This window comes from Marmota marmota, unplaced genomic scaffold (assembly GCF_001458135.2).
Source record: "Marmota marmota marmota unplaced genomic scaffold, marMar, whole genome shotgun sequence".
In the NCBI taxonomy this organism is placed as follows: Eukaryota; Metazoa; Chordata; class Mammalia; order Rodentia; family Sciuridae; genus Marmota; species Marmota marmota.
The window spans coordinates 8,376,153-8,389,887 of record NW_026000206.1 but is presented as its reverse complement, the minus strand read 5'-3'; the positions used below and the strand labels follow the sequence as shown (position 1 = coordinate 8,389,887).

Genomic DNA, 13,735 nt, shown 5'->3' with positions numbered 1-13,735 from the left:
GGGGGGGGGGGGGGGGGGGTGACGGTGGAAGTGAACATTTCTTTGAAGTCTGAGCCTGGTGATTTTAAATGGCCCATTTATTCGGCTGCCCTCCTTCCCAGGGTGCCGCAGTCTGGCTGGCTGTGGCTCTCAACACCAGGGTCCTGGTCACTGCTGCAGCGTACAATGTTGTAATCGCGATGATGAAGCTGATTTTGAGGAGTGATGAGAGGAGGACCTGCCCTGGACGAGACTTCTGGGCCTGACCTTGGCTCTGCAGCCACTCTTTGAAGACAGCAGAATCGTGACCTCTGGCTCTCGTAGGTCTACTTCTCAGAAACTCTCGGGGTTGCTCATTTTGAGAGAGACTTCAAGGCCTGATTCCCCTTCGCTCGGGTCAGTCCAAACACTCATTCATCTTAATTCTCAACACCTCCTGGTGACTGCCAGGCTCCCTGGCTGCTCCAGGCAGGCCCTCAACAAAAGACAAACAATAAATAAGAAATGAGAGAACAAATGGAATTGCACTAAGGACTCCCAGAGATTTAAAATGGGAAAGGGACAGGAGGTGCTGGGAAAGGACTTCGAGATGAAGTAGGAGGGGTGAGCCCGGGACACACCTAACAGGAGGACACTCTCCCTGGGTCGGAGGCATAGAGAGCTGTGTGGCTGGGGGCCATGCAGGGGGAGTCGCAGGGGCCGAGGGTGGTGATGAAGTGGTGGGTTTTGTTTTGATGCACATGAGCCTTGGTCTGGGGCGGAGAGTAGCATGATTGACAGTTACAGGAACATTCCTCCAGCTTCTTTATTGAGGGTAGACTGAAGAAGGAACAGGCTTGAACGGCCCTTGGTAAGCTGGAGATTCTGCAGCTAGCTGACCTCGCCCATGCTTGGCCAGGCTCAGTCCAGGCGTAGGCTGGAGAGGGGTCCTCGACGACTCCTGGAGTTGGGGGCTGACCAGCTGATAGTGGGGATGACGGAGTGGGAGGGGACAGAGGAAGTCCAGGCTGTGGCCAAGGGAGGAAAATGAAAGGCTCCGTTTGCCCTGCTGAGTCTGAGATCATGGACGGACTCCAAGGAGCCCTGTCCACAGGCAGCTGAGTGGAGGGGACTGGAATTCCGAGGAGTCCCAGCAATAGCCGGAGCCAGGAGTCAGGATGAGTTTCCGGGGAGGTCTGTGCAGGAGGGAGGGAAGGCCCAGGCCAGCGGATGTGGGCCCTTGAGTCAGAGGGAGGACAGGAGCCGGCTGGAAGGAGCCTGGCCCCTGGGGAGGAAGTGGGAAGGGTGGGTCCTGGAGCCAGGCAGGTTTCAGCAGGAAAGAGAGTCAAGGTCACCAGGAGGCCAGGAGACACCAGGAGGGGCTCTGGGCACTGATCTGGCCTTGATAGGAGTGGCCCAGCTAGTGTGGGGAGGCTGCAGGCCCCTCTGGAGTGAGGTCAGAGTGTCTGCCCAGAGGGACTTGGGCTGCAGGTGCTCTGGAGGGGAGGAGAGGGAGGGAAGCCCAGGAGCCAGCCTGGGGCCCAGGGCAGGGCCCAGGTCCACAGCCCAGGGGGGGCATCCCAAGCCGGGAGGAGCCCTGAGATGGAGGGTCCTGGGAGCCTGTGTCCTTGGCCATGGTGCTTGATGGCCAGCAGCACCGGGCATTGGCCCTGGACCTCCACTGGAACGAGGCTGGCCTCTGCATGAAAGCCTTGCCGGGCGAGACTGACTTGGGAATCAGCCACCCCAGAGGCCTGCATGCCTCTGACAGGGTTGCCCCAGGGCTGGAGATGGCCCCTGGAGGGATACCCACAGGAAGTCAGGGTCACAGAGCCCCCTTCGGGCAGGGCTCTGCGGGGTCCTCTGTCCAACCCCCTGGTGTCTTTCCACATCCTTTGCCTTCAGAGGCTTCGGCTTCCGTGCTGTCTGTCAAAGAACTTGGCGCGTCCCCCCTCCTCCCTGGGTCTGATTCCTGCTTATTTCTTCCTGGCCTGCCCTGACTCACGCCGTCCACTCTGAGGCTGGAAGGGGCGGCTACTTTCTGGGCTACATGTGCAAATCCTTTAAGCCATGAAGCCGGATGACTCAGCAGTGTCCCCAAAGACTGAAAGATTTAAGATGCATTTCTTTGGAACACTGTGCTATCCTCAAACAGTTATGAAGTGCATTTCCCAGACTGTGGTGGCAAAGGGGCTGAGGAGCAGGCATCAGGGCTCTGGAGTAGACAGGTGAAGGTTCCAATCTGCTGTTCCTGGCGGGGGGGATGTTGAGCAAGTGGCACAGCCTTTCTCACACAGAGCCCTGCATATGGTTGCAGAGGCTGCGCACTGCAGAACCCATGAGTTCCCGTTCACGGGGAAGTCTCTGTGAGCGGCACCACTCGTCGGTGTGCGGCGTGCGGTTCACAGCTCTGGATCGTGTGCAGAGGCTTCCTCCTCAGTAAAGCAGGGTCGTGATCTCACACCACAGAATCTGACACTTGGCATAGGGCGTGGGCCAAGGCTGGGGCAATATCATCACTGGATGCTGGGAAGCCTGAGAGTGGCCTTTGCCCTGGGTCAGGTTTCTAGGCTAGACTGAGAAGCAAGACGACCCCCTTAAAACAGTGCGGGGACTTGGCTGGCCCTTGGTCGGACACAGCCAGGGCCCCCACCTCCGCTCGCTGTGCCCGTCCGCGCTGACCAGGGGCTCTCTCGCCCGTGGAGCCTGCTCTGCACCCGTGAGACGCACTGGGAACTGAGGTCTTTGGGGAGGACACTTAGCAACGACTGGTGGGATTGGGCACAGATGCCCACCCCCCACCCTGTAGACGACCCAGGGACACCTGCTCTGCACGGGCTCCCAGACCTGGCTGTGTGTTGCTGCGGTGGGCGGGGACCCTGGGGTGAAGCCTGTCTGTCCTGAGGGCAGCTGCTCGTGTCCTGGGGCATCCCACCTGCAGCCCGCGTGGCCTCTCTGGAAACGGCCACCTGGAGGTGTGGGCCCACCCAGCTGGCTGCTGTTCCCTGGCCTTCCCTCCTGCAGGCGTCGGAGTGCTCTGGGCCCCCCTGGACACTTGGTTCCAGCATCTGGCCGTCGGCCCAGCGGTGCTGTCCCCAGCTGCCGCCCTCCCTGGTGGGGCCCAGCAGGCTTCCACGCACCAACCCGGGGCTCGCCGCTGTCCGTCATTTCTGATGGTCGCCTCCCAGGCCCCCCCTTCCTTATCTGGACATCACACCAGTCGGGAGCAGGTCACCTGCTTTCCCCTGTGTTGCTTCCCTCACAGGAGCATGGAGATAATGGATCGTACTGTGTAGTCGCTGGAGGATTAAATGAGATGGTCCATTTGAATCTGCTCGGCCCAGTGCCTGACACTGCGTAAGTGCTCGGTCAGTGTAAGTCATGGCTGTGGTTATTGTCAGCGAAGCCATTTAATTCTGCTCTTGCGTTGCGGTCTGCCTTTGGACACTTTGACGTCCTGTCCCCGCTGGAGGTTTTGAGTGCCTCCTGCTAGACCACCTCAGTACCTGACTGCAGTTGCCACCCTCCCTGGTGGGCCCGGCTAGCACCAGGCCTGCAGCTGTCCGTCTGGTGGCTTCTGATTTCCAGGTTTCCACTCATTTACAATCAACTCGACACCCTCCACCCAGAGCCCACTGCCTGCCCCTCTCCTTGCTCATCTTGGGGTCACGAGTGCCCCTCTCTGGGGCTCTTGTCCCAGGGGCTACTCCTCTTCCCACCCCAGCGGAGGCAGATGGTGACTGTGGGGCTGGGAGGAGAGAGGGGCTGGGGAATGTGCAGGGACTTGGGTTGGACTCAGTGACTGCCTCGAGCCAGGTCCAGGACACCAGCCCTGGAGCAGCCAGCACTGCCAGGGGCTCAGGAGGAGGGGAGACCCTGGAGTCCGCCCGCCGCTCCCCAGGTCCTCCCTGCCCTCCAGGCTGCCCTCGCTCCTGCACCCCAAGACGTAGGCCCACTCGCTGTCCCTGCAGCCATCCGATCCTTCACCACGGTGCTCCCTGAGCTTTGCAGACAGACACTTTATCACCACGGCGGACACCCCAACACCCCCTGGTCACATGCTGCTGCGGTATTTATGGGCGTGTGGATTGCAGGTTGCGATACGATAAGGGAGGAGGGCAGTGGAGGTGGGTCAGGTGCCCACGAGGCCGGGCAGGCTCAGCTCCGCTCTGTGAAGCACCCGATCGCTGCCGGATGCTCAGTGTCTCCGCCTTCACCTCCGTTTTTCAAGGGGAGGGTTCGCTCTGTCAAGCCAGCTCTGTATAAATGACCTGTCGGTTGTAGAGGCATCAGGTGGGTCTCCAGGGGCCTGTGGTCATACCAATGAGCAGGGGAGGCCTGACACCGACCAGCCACGTCCCACCTAGAGTCCTCATTGACAAGCCAAGACGTGTGGCGCCCGGGCCACGTACCAGGAGCCGGGCGGGGGGGTTCAGGCACCAGCAAGAATCAGGCTATGCTCCATCCAGAGGCCTCCCTTGCTGGAAGGCAGCAGCAGCAGCACAGTGAGCAGGGACGTGGTGACCGCGGTCAGCGCAGCCCCAGCAGTGTGGACACTCGGGGAGCCTCGGTGGGGGGTCAGTGTTATTTTTAAGAGTTTTGTTAAAAAGTGGTGATAAAGCACAGGTAGGAAATGTGCCCTTAACTGCCTTACAGTCTCCAGGGCTTCTCCAGCGCAGAACCGCAGCTCCGTCTGCACTGACAGCCGTGCCCCCACCGGGCCTGGAAGCCTCCGTTCTCCTGTGTCTGTGAATCTGAGCACTCCAGGGACCTCACAAGAATGGGATCACGCGGCACTGTCTTTTTGTGCCCGGCTCGTGTCACTCAGCGGGACGTTGAGGTTCACCCGTGACGTGGCAGGTGTCAACACTCCCTTCCTCTTTAAGGCCAAACACTGACCCTTTAAATGGACAGATGACATTTTACTTATCCATGGGTCTGTTGATGGACACGTGGGTTGTCTCTGCCTCTTGGCTACTGTGGACGCTGCTGCTGGGGACTTGGGTATAGAGGATGGCTGTTTAAAAGGTGGGTCACAAGGAAGTAGGATTTTCTTAGCAGAGCTGGGGAAAGCAGGGCTAGGGATCCTTCAGAGCCCGTGCAAAGGCCCCGGGGCAATGATGACATGGTGGACTTAAGGACGGCATGGGGTTTTCTGTTGCTGGGGCTCGGGAGGTGAGGCTGCCAGCTGGGAACATGATAGGCCTGAGTGTCCCAGAGACCCCCAGCCACAAGATTCCTATGAGAAGGTTTAGTCAGATGCTGTAGCTCTCAGGAGTGGACCACTCTAACATTTCCCTGGGTCTCCATGGAGCACATCACAGTAAACACGGTGTTCTGCCCCTGCACACCTGTCTGAGGCACCCGGCTTTCTCTTGGGCTGCTCATAAGCCTGTCTGAACCCAGAGTAGGACTCAACACCAAATCCTACCGTGTGGCCAGCCAAACTGTTGTACAGCTTCTCGGGGCTCTGACACACTTTTTCAGCCATAAGAATTCTCAAGAATTGGGGCCTGGTGTGGTGCCAGGAACTCGAGGATCGAGGTGAGTTAACAAGCCCCCTGAATCCCAGAGCTTCACCCACTACCTGGATGATACGGGTCACTTCTGAGAGCCCTGAAGCTCCCCCAAGGTCTCCGCCCTTATAAATCCCATCAGTGTTAGTGTTGGATTCGCCACTGTTGACCCCTTCCTTCTGGAGAAACAGAACCCTGCAGATCCCTGGCCTTACACAGCGCTTCACTCCTCAGGTTCCCTTGGTCCGAATCATCTGTACAGAGGGTGGTACCGTGTCCCCGCAGGTCACTGCACTTACTCACTGGGACCTTAGGAAAGAGAGCTGTGGGGCAAAGGCGTTCCTGTGCCTTCAGCCTGTGGCTCAGGGTGGCTCTCCCAGTTCTCGACACTCACTGCTGCGCCCAGTACGCAGAGCCTTTCCCTGGCCTCCCTGGGCCCCAGCCTCTTTCTCAGCCTCCGGGCCAGGTGACGTCTTCCTGACGCAGCCACACGGTGACCTGGACGGCGGTCAGGCCAGAACAGGAGGGCGAGAGCCCGTGCTCTGCACCTTCCCCTCACACACCCTGGCCTGGCACAGTGGCTCACCTGAGGACACCTGGGCTTCTTGCTGGTCCCTGTCTCTTTGTGGGAGTGCCTTCCCACCTGAGGCCCCACCCCACCCTGCTGAATGCCACCTCTGAACACCCAGGAAGAGAATTCTCTCCCTCCACTTAATGAGATGCAGAGAGACTTGGCCTTAACCCTCCCCAAACATCAGTGGGCAAATTTTAGGTGGGCCGTCTGTAGCGGTCATCAGATTCTCCAGGTATCCCTAGGCAGAAATGAATGTGAAGGACACTGACCTATGAAATTAAACGCAAACGCTGAAATCAGGAAAAACTAAGAAAATGAAAGGTGTGTGATTTAATCTTTTTTTTTTTGGGGGGGGGGGGTCCTGGGGATTGAATTCAGGGGCACTCGACAGCTGAGCCACATCCCCAGCCTTATTTTGTGTTTTATTTAGAGACAGGGTCTCACTGAGTTGCTTAGTGCCTTGCTTTTGGTGAGGCTGGCTTTGAACTCACGGTCCTCCTGCCTCAGCCTCCTGAACTGTTGGGATTACAGGCGCGTGCTGCTGTGCCCGGCTTGTTTATTTAATCTTCGTGGAGAGGAGCTCTCTATTCCAGGAAAGAATACAAACAGAAAGACAGTTCTAAGGGTGTCTTTGTTAAAAAAAAAAAAATAGTTTTAATTGCTGTGTATTGAAGTAATAGGCAAGGTCAGCCCCCAAACTGATAAAAGGAACGTTTATTCTTTGATCTTGCATTCAGGTCCTGTTGCTGCTGTAACAAAGTTCCACAAAGTTTAGAGAAACACAGATTTAGTTCCTTACAGTTCTGGAAGGTGCAAGTCCCAGACGGTTCTTGCGGCCAAGATGAGGGCGGGAAGCGCCTGGTTCCTTCTAGAGCCTGTGGGGAGCACCCACCTTCCTGCCTGCTCTGGGCTCTGGGCTCCCAGCTCCCGGCTGGTTCGGAGGCTGCCCCTCCCTCCCTCCTCAGAGCCCCCCACCTCTTGCTTCTCACATCAGCCTCTCCAGCCACCTCCTCCCTGGTCCACGGGTGAGGACCCTGTGTGTGCCTCCTCCACAGCTGCCCCAGGGCCACACAGGGAGGGACTAAGCCGTGCACTTTCTGGCCCTTCTGGAGGCTGGATTCTGAAGTCCAGGTGTTGGCAGGCCTGGCTGGGAGGAGGAGGCGGTGGCTGCTGGCCATCCTCGGCAGCCTTGGTTTGTGGCAGCATGAATCCTGTCTCTGTGGCCGCATGGCATTGTCTGTGTGCCGAGGTCTCCTCTGCTTTCTGCGAGGATGGCAGTCACTGGGTTAGGAGCCGGCGTCACCCAGGGCACCTCACATGGTTGAACTATCTGCACAGGTGGAGATGGGGGACCTTGAGTTCAGTGTGGGGTGTGTCCCCGTGGAAAGGCCTATTGGAATCCAAGGGCAGACGTCAGGGGCCAATGTACCAAAGAGTTGGGAGCTCGGAGGAGGTGCTAGGGCTGGAACTGTCCGGTGCTCTAGGGCCCAGTGAGGTTGCCCCAGGAAGCTCTGCAGATGGAGTGAGCCCCGAGCCGCACTTAGTGGTCGGGAGGAAGGGGTGATGCGGTAAGAGATGGGGAGGAGCAGCCATGACACTGAAATTCCGGGGAAACTGGGGACTTGCGGCATCCCGAAGGCTAAAGGAAGCTGCGTGAGGAACATGACCAGCAGCTGACCCACTGAGGCAGGCCCCCAGCAGGCTGCTGTGTGACCACTGATGCCTCTGCAGGGATGCAATGCTGGTGGGAGGAGGTCCCAGCTGAAGTGGGCTCAGGGAGGAAAGAGTGGGGAGTGGTCAGTCAGATGAAGACCCTTCCCTTGGAAATTGTCCCCATCCAAATCTCCAGAGCCTGGGAATATGTCACCTGTCATGGCAAAGGGGCTGTTATCGTTTGGATCTGGGATGTCCCCAAAGGCCAGGTACTGAAGGCTTGGTCTCCAAGGCAGCAGTGCTCAGAGTGGGGCCTTTGGAAAGGGATTGGCCCATGAAGGCTGTGACCTCACGGGTGGATTAATCCACTGATCAATTCACAGCTGAAAGGACCACTGGGGTCGCCCACGTTGGCCCAAGTGTCAAGGGCTGTCTCAGAGCCAGGAAGCCCAGAGCCAGAGGGGTTGGAGCTCGAGGGACGGAGCCGGGAGCAGGGGCCATAGGAAGCTGTGGCCCATAGAAGGTGGAATGGCAGGGAAACAGGTTCCCCTCCAGCTCTGGCAGGAACACGACCCCGTCCCCTCCTTGGTTTTAGCTCAGTCAAACCCATGTGACTTGACCTCCAGAACTGTACGATGGTGAGTGTTTTCTGCTCTAAGCCACTGGGTTTGTGGTCACGTGTTATAGCCGTGGTAAGAAGCCAACATAGGGGCTGGGCTGGGGCTCAGTGGCAGAGCGTTCGTCCAGCATGTGGGAGGCACTGGGTTCTCTCAGCACCGCATATAAATAAATGAATAAAATCAAGGTCATCAATAACTAAAAAACAATTAAAAAAAGAAGCCAATATAGGAGATGAATCTGCACGGGGACAATCCAGGTCTAATTAGGAGGAGGACGGTAAAGATGCAGGAGTGAAAGGTGGGATTAGGTTCCTGAGGGCTGCCTGGGTGGGTTGGCAGGAGCCGTGGGGCTGGGCCTCCCCTGTGCTGGGGAGGTCACACAGTGACCTGTGTGTGGGCGCAGCCAGGTACTGGAGGTTCTTGGTCAAGGGAAGAGAAGGCAGTTCTCTCCCAGTGGTTTCTGTTATCTCCATAAAATAAAGAGGGAAAGCTGTCAGACAGAGAGAGGAGGAAGCAGAGAAGTCCTAACACAGCGTTTACAGGATGGATTTAGCCATTCTGATTCCTGCAGCTCCTCCAGAAGGAACCGTCAGGTGCACAGATACCTTGTGTAAGAATCTCTCTTACAACAAATCGTTTAAGAGAGGTGGAGAGAGGGCGCTCAGTGAATAACCTGTGCTGTATCCATGATGGATCATCCTGCAGCCACATAAACCATGCTTCGGAAGCCATTTAATTAAATATGAAAATGTACTAGCTTGTTAAGTGAAAGAGGTTACGAAACAAGTATGTACAGGTTGAAACCAATTTTGCAGAAAGAGTGTGTGTAAATATACGCATTCAAAAAGACCATGGAGATACACCAAAATTTAAACAATAATTATCTTTGAGTGAGAGAATTACAGATATTTTAATTTATTTTCTTGTCTATTTTTTTACATAGGATAGAAATTACCTTTTTTTATATTATGAGGCCCGGATAGGCGTAGAAATATGAAAGGAAGATTGTCAAAAAGGGAAGGATTTGCAAAGTAACACTCACCAGCTGGCTGCGAAGTGGTCCATGTGTATTATTTAATGATCAGAACAACCCTGTCAGGAGGTGTCCACAGTCACACGTGGCTAATGAGGAAACCAAGACTCAAAAAGCAAACTGGGTCCATGTCACCGGCAACAGGAGAGGCTTTGGAGTGGACATTTGTCTTATTCTATGGTCTCACATTCAACAGAGTGCCTAGTGTGTTCCACCAGCAAACACAGGGCCACCGACATAAGAGACCCTCCCTCATCCCTGCCTCAGGAACCTGCCCTGCGTGGACAAGGGAGGCCCTCAGATGTGAAGGTCTCAGCGATGGTGGACAGTGGCCAGGCCTCATTTGCCATGAAGCAGACACTCGCTTTATAGCAACAACATTACGGGAACCCACACATAAAATTAAAGATGGGCGCGGAGAAGCCATTCCTGGTCCTCTGCGTTCCATGCGGGAATTCCTGGAATATCAGGTCCCAGTCCCTGGTACCTATGAGGAGGAAGTTATTTGGAAATAATCAGTTGCAGATGTCATTAAGAAGAGGTCACCCTGGCTTGAGGGGCCCTACTCCAGTGAATGTTGTCTTTAGAAACACAGGGAAGTTGGAAACAGAGACAGAGGGAGGCGCAGGAGAACCCTCGTGAAGATGGAGGCAGAGGTCAGAGGGAGGCTGCCACGAGCCAAGAGCACGGAGGAATGCCAGTGACCCCCAGGAGGTAGAGGGAGCCACGGAACAGAGTCTCCGCTGCTTTCCCCAAAGAAGAACCTGCTCTGCTGACACCTGGATTCCAGACTCCTGCCCCCAGGACCACAGGAGAACACAGGTACTGTTTTAGGCCACCCCGTTTGCAGGACTGTGTCAGAGGGACCTGGGAAACCATCAGAGGGCCCAAGGGAAAGAATTAGAGTGGACTTGGAAAGGGTGAATGGGTCCTGGGAGCTTGGGCTTGCTTCTGAGGGAGATGCCTGTTGTCCGTGGAGGTCATCCACCACACGGGTACGTGCTTAGGTCACCTTGCCTGGTCCCCTGCCTGAGCAGCCTGTGGACAGCACAAAGGCAGCATCCCAGTCTGGAGTCGGAGAGTGGGACCAGGGACTCTGCCCTAGACTTCTGGTAAGGTTGCCGTCCTGCCGGGGAGGCTGCCTCACTCAGGGGGGTGGAGGGATGGGCTGGGGGTCAGCGTGGCCACTGCCTGTTGCCCTAGCAGGGTGGTAGCAGTGCAATGGATTCCAGTGACAGCTGGAGAGCGGTGCCTGAGCTAATGGATCTGACCGTCACTGCAATCCCGTCCACCATGGCTGGCACATGCCCGCGGGGGCTGTGTTCAGCGGCACCCCAGACGTGGTAGCCACCAGCCACAGGTTGCCAATGGAGTCCTTTCAAATTTAGGTCTTAATTTTCGCAAAATAAGGTTTGCTCTTCCTGGCGTCCATTTCCAGCAACTTTGAGAACGCGTACAGGCAAGGAATCCCCACCATGACTGAGATGCAGCAAAGCGCTTTTGATCCCAAATATTCCCCCTGGCTACTCCTTTGTAGTGGACCTTCTCTCAGCTTCTGACGCCTGCATGGACTCCTCTGTTCTTTACCCCTCTGGTCTTGCTTTTGTTAAAAATTTTACATGGTTCGTCTGTTACATGAGTCACATTGTACGTGTCCAGTAGTTAGAGAATATTTCCATCACTGCAGAGAGTTCTGCATGTTCAGTGGTTCTTACGTGTGTGAGGTTGAATCTCTTCTATGAGTACTCTTCCAGGAAAAGACTCCTAATTTGGACACGTAAAAACTCTGTGCACACTCCCAGGGCCTCCGTTGATCCTTCTAAGCCCTTCTCCAGGGGTTCAGATCCTGAATTTCATGTAATCATGAGAGGCCAAAAGCACTTTCCTCCAGCCTTGTCTTGAAGTTGCACAGCAGACTGGGGTGGTGTCCCATGAGCCTGCTGTGCCTCAGTCCAAAGGCCATGCTGACAGGCAGTTATTCATGGCACTTGCCCATGTGCTCCTGTTGCCCAGTGTTGCCTATTATTATTATTTTTTTTTTGCCAGGGGAGGGTACTGGGGATTGAACCCAGGGGCACTCGACCACTGAGCCACACCCCAAGCCCTATTTTGTATTTTATTTAGAGACAGGGTCTCACTGACTTACTTAGGGGTTCGCTGTTGTTGAGGCTGGCTTTGAACTGGTGATCCTCCTGCCTCAGCCTCCAGAGCCTCTGGGATTACAGGCATGAGCCACTGTGCCTGGCTGTGTTTTCTATTCTTGATTGCAGCACTGAGTTTTCAGAAAATATTATTATTGATAAATACAAAGAGGGTGCATTTTGAAGACCTAGCATTTTATCTTCTTTATTAAAATGTACTGGTAAATTAGCATCCACATATCAGAGAAAACATTTGGCCTTTGTTTTTTGGGGGGATTGGCTTCTTTTGCTTAGCATGATATTCTCCATCTCCATCCATTTACTGGCAAATGCCATAATTTCATTCTTCTTTAAAGCTGAGCAATATTCCATTGAATATATATACCACATTTTCTTTATCCATTCATCTATCAAAGGACACTTAGGTTGGTTCCATAGTTTAGCTATTGCAAATTGAACTGCTATAAATATTGATGTGGCTGTGTCCCTGTAGTATGCTGCTTTTAAGTCCTTTGGGTATAGACTGAGGAGTGGGATAGCTAGGTCAAACGGTGGTTCCGTTCCAAGTTTTCTGAGGAATCTCCATACTGCTTTCTATAGTGGCTGCACCAATTTGCAGTCCCACCAGCAACGGATGAGTGTAACTTTTCCCCACACAAGCCAATCCCAAAAAACCCAAAGGCCAAATGTTTTCTCTGATATGCAGATGCTAATTCACAATAAGAGGGGGCACTAGGGGAAAATAGTTACCTTAGATTAGGTAGAGGGGAGTGATGGGAGGGGAGAGGAAGAGGGTATGGGGATAGGAAGGATAGTAGAATGAGACAGACATTATTACTTTATGTGTGTGTGTGTGTGTGACCTCATGACTGATGTGATTCTACAACATGTACAATAAGAAAAATAAGAAATTATATCCCTTTTATTTATTTATCAAAGTGCATAAATGCATTCTACTGTCATGTATAACTAACTAAGACAAATTAAAAAATAAAAAAAATGTAATGGGAGTTTCAGAATAAGCTTGATGTGTCAAAAAACTAGCTTGTTCTTTAAAACAGTATTCTAGGTAATCAGGCCAAGTCCACTGTGGAAGCTGCTGCCCCTTCCTTAGGGGAAGTATTTGTGTTTACTAGGCTGTCTGACCACAGTCTCTGTTTCATGCTGGCTCCTGTTCCACACCTGGTGACCAGAGAAGCCTTGCCCTGTCCTGCACGCGCAGAACAGGGAAGCCTGGTTTTGCTGCTGTGAACGGATGCTCCTGTCCAGGTTCCCAATTGCAATGCAGTATTCTTTCTCTGACTACATGAAAATATTTATTTACTTACCTATGCACTCCTTTCTCAGAGTAAAACGAATCACAACACATAAAGAGGCCCACATTTTCATGTCTCATCTTATACCAAGACCTGTTCTTTTGTAACCCAGATGTCCTTTGGGATCTCCAGGTCCCAGGACCTCCAGTAACAGTCCCTCAGATTCCCATCCAGGCCCCCTGGGAATCAAAAGCAGTCCTTGGTCCTGCCAGTGGGGGGCGCTTGCCTTCCAATGAGGAAATATGGCTAACCCCTGGACATCGTGCTGCAGGGCTCTGTAGACACCTCTCTACCCCACCATGACCTTCCCCTCGATCCACCCTTCAGTTTCCAGCTACAAGCTGGTTTCCTGCGGCAGAGCTTTTCTGAGTTTGCAGGTCCTGGGGAAGTCACGTGGCATTGTGTGCGGGGCACCTTCTAAAGTCTTGCATTGGGTGCTGCTGACCCGAGACCCCGTGGACCTTCTGCAGCTCCTCCAGGTGATTCCCTGCCTCCCGCCACCTTCCCAGCGCCTCTCTTCTCCCTGTCCGTCTTCTCTTCCTCGAGGGGTGCGTGGCAGTCGCTGTCATTTTTGGACGCGGCCCAGCTCAGACCTGTACGCCCCGTCCTGGTTCTTGCTAGGAGCTGCGTCCTTGGAGCGGTCTCCCTGCATGCTCTCTGTCCCTCAGGATTTTTTTGATCGCAAATGACAGAAACCCAACTCGGGTAGATTAAAGGGGAAAAAGCGTGTGCAGGGGCAGGGCCCGCGGGAGGGTGTCTGGAGGGAGTTCTTCCAGCAGTTTATGCTCTCGGTCTCTCCCAGGCTCTTGGCTTCCTGAGCTCACAGCTTTCTTCGGGGACCGGGCTTCGGGCAGCCGTGGACCCCAACCTGGAAGTCCTGCCGGTAAACCAAAGATCTACTCGCAACCCCAAGCCTACCCTACC

The 13,735-nt window shown here is 54.6% G+C and overlaps 1 long non-coding RNA gene across 1 annotated transcript in view; it reads left to right on the top strand.

Annotated features, from left to right (window-relative positions):
* Positions 1-13,735, top strand: part of LOC125612732 — a 32,558-nt gene that overhangs the window by 17,538 nt on the left and 1,285 nt on the right. The window contains exon 3 of the long non-coding RNA XR_007343205.1: positions 13,614-13,694. This is a non-coding gene — a long non-coding RNA (uncharacterized LOC125612732). The remainder of the gene's footprint in view (positions 1-13,613; positions 13,695-13,735) is intronic.